Source organism: Echinops telfairi, unplaced genomic scaffold (assembly GCF_000313985.2).
Source record: "Echinops telfairi isolate 266 unplaced genomic scaffold, ASM31398v2 ScPeMD7_1;HRSCAF=3_0, whole genome shotgun sequence".
Classification (NCBI taxonomy): domain Eukaryota; kingdom Metazoa; phylum Chordata; class Mammalia; order Afrosoricida; family Tenrecidae; genus Echinops; species Echinops telfairi.
In genome coordinates, this window is record NW_022103896.1 from 66,626,120 (window position 1) to 66,629,097 (window position 2,978).

Consider the following 2,978-nt stretch of genomic DNA (forward strand, 5'->3'; position numbering starts at 1 on the left):
AGATGACTCCTTCAGGACCAGTGGTGAGAGGGGCGAGGCCTGGAGGGTGAAGGGAATGTGGGGCAGAAAGGGGGAACTGATTACAAGAATCTAAGTATTGCATCCTCCCTGGGGAAGGGACAGCAGAGAAGAGGGCGGGGGGGGAGGGGGGATGCCCTATGACACACATAAGAAGGAATATCACATAAGTCCAGACATGGAATCCTCATTTTGTACCATTCACACAGGAATTGATTAGATTTAATTTTATACCATTGAGTTTGCTAGATCTTTAATAATATAAGCAACATTTTAAATAAAGTACTCAGGAAAATATTTTCCTGTCTAGATATGACATCAAATCCACTGTGGGCAAAGTACTGGGCTGCTGACTTCCCTGTAAGCAGTGCAAATGCCCCAGCCACCTCACAGGAGAAAGAAAAGGTTGTCTACTGCCATAATGGGTCACAGTCTCCAAATCACCACGGAATGATGCCACCACCGGTTGCTCTGAGCCGTAATTGACCCAATGGAGGTAGCTTTGGCTTTGGTTTTGCTGTAAGCTCTAGCTAGCATCCAAACAACTCACATTATAATTGAAGTCATTTACCTATTTAAGAAGATATTCAAAGGCCTTTACTAGTCTATGTTAAGGCCCATCTCTCCAGTTAAATAATTATTAACCCCTTCTTTTTTCTCCAGCCTATAGCACTGAGTGCCCTAAATGAAATAGTTCTAGGAAACATCTGTTAATAATTATGCTGAAAATGATGATAATTACTCATCATTATACCTTAGTTATTAAATATGCATTAAAGTAATAAATCTCTCATTTAAAAAATCCATAATTTAAACTTTTCCACTCAGTATTTAAAAATAGTAATCTTTTATTTAGCCCTTAGTTAATTAAATTAATTAATTTCAGTTAACTTATTATGCATTGCGTGAAAGTCTACCGAGTACATCGGCAGTTTTACATTCCACAATCCATACGCCTTTTGGTTCATCCCGTTCAGTGCGATCCCGTCAATGTCACATCAACTCTCCCTCTGCTCCCTGTGCTTCTGAGTCCCATTTCACCTTCTCTCCTAGCCCTGGGAAATGCTGCCATTTGGACCCCAAATTGTTGATTATTTTAAGATGTAGGTGTTTTACTAGTGATACTGTTCCTCTATCGGTTTATCTATTGTTTGCCTAAAAATTGAGCCCCAGACCTTCAGTTCTAGACCTGAAGGGTCATAGGGCCATCGTCTCAGGGATTTCACCAGTTTCCATCCAACTACTAAGCCCTGGTCAATTCTATGATTTTCAGTTGTGTTCTCCCACTCTATCCAGACCTTCCCACGTGACCCTTTTCAGAGCAGTTGGTCATGGTAGCTGGGTACCACTGATATTCTCATGGTTTATTTTAGTTTGGTGCCAGATGCATTATATCCATAATCTTATTTAATTTTGATTTTCCCTATGAGTTAAGTAAATTGATCTGACAGAGATGTAAGCTCTGTAAGAGCTCAAGCTCACAGAATAAGAAAGGGTCAGAGCTGGGGTCAGAGTTCGTGCCATACGTACTGTGTTGTACTGCATCTATAGCAGGGTCAGACTGGCCCCACCAGGTATCTCAATGAGGGAAAACTGTGCTTTTATCTTTTTATTGTAAGAAATATATATGCAATAGATTGCCTTTTCAACCTTCCTCTCATGTATAATTCACTGACATTAGTTATGTTTCTCATATTGAGCCAGTACCATTATCTGCTTTCAAACTTTCTCATCAACCCTCATGGGGACTCGGTGTCCCAGGTGGGCTAGCTTTTTTTTTTTTTTTTTTTAACATTTTATTAGGGGCTCATACAACTGTTATCCCAATCCATACACACATCAATTGTGTAAAGCGCATTTGTACATCATTTCTCAAAACATTTTCTCTCCACTTAAACCCCCAACATTAGGTCCTCATTTTCCCCTCCCTCCCGGTGGGCTAGCTTTTATTGCTCATCTTCCTGAACAGTGTGCACAGAGCCTGGCCTCTATGTAGTCACTCAGCAAACACATGCCCTGCCCTAGTGGGTGCTTTAAAACAAATGAAGAGTCATGGTTAAAGACCAAACAAAAGGTAAGATTCATAACAGGAAAGACTTGTTTGCAGATTCACAAAGAAGATTGTGATTTAGCTAACACAGTGAAAAATTCTTGCATAAAACAAAACCCCAGAACCGGCTTGTTTTGTTGGCCTGGGAACTTATTGACTTAAAGACTTAGCAGCTGTTTTTCATTCATACTTTTGAAGAAGGCAGAAGGCTTTAATTCAAATGATGATTAATGTTGACAGTGGCAGAAAAACAACTGTATTTATTATTAAAAAAATGTACAGTTTAGTTCTTTCGACCAAGGTTTCAGGTGACATCCTAACAAATATATGAATTGATTTTAATCTGTTTTATAGTCTTTAGACACATTCCATATGTAGAGATGTTACTAATTCAGTTGGCTTCTAGATATATTTGTTGGTAGCCTACCTATGCTGTATGAGTTTCCTTGGGCTGCTGTAACAAATGGACACAAAGTAGGTGGCTTAAAACAACGGAAACTTAGTCTCACATTTGTGAGGACCACAAGTCTGAAATTGAGGTCAGCAGGGCTAATTCCTTCTAGAGACAATCTCCTCTAACTCCTAGTGGCTGCCAGGAATCCTTGGCTGGTAGCTGCCTAACGCCAATCTGTGCTTCCTATAACCTTCTCCCTCTCCTTGCGAGCTTTGATCCATTCTCTTGTAAGGGCACCTTCGTTGAATTTAGGACCCATACAAATTCAGGATGATCTCATCTCCAGATTCTTAATTTAAATATTTCTCCCAAACTCCTTCCCCCACCCACAAAAAAAAAAAAAAGGCCACAGTCACAGGTTCTGGAGGACATCCTTTGAGAGGCCACCATTCAACCTCCAACATATTCTGGGTGGCTGCTGGGACACTTTAAGGACTCACAGGGTACCAGGACAGG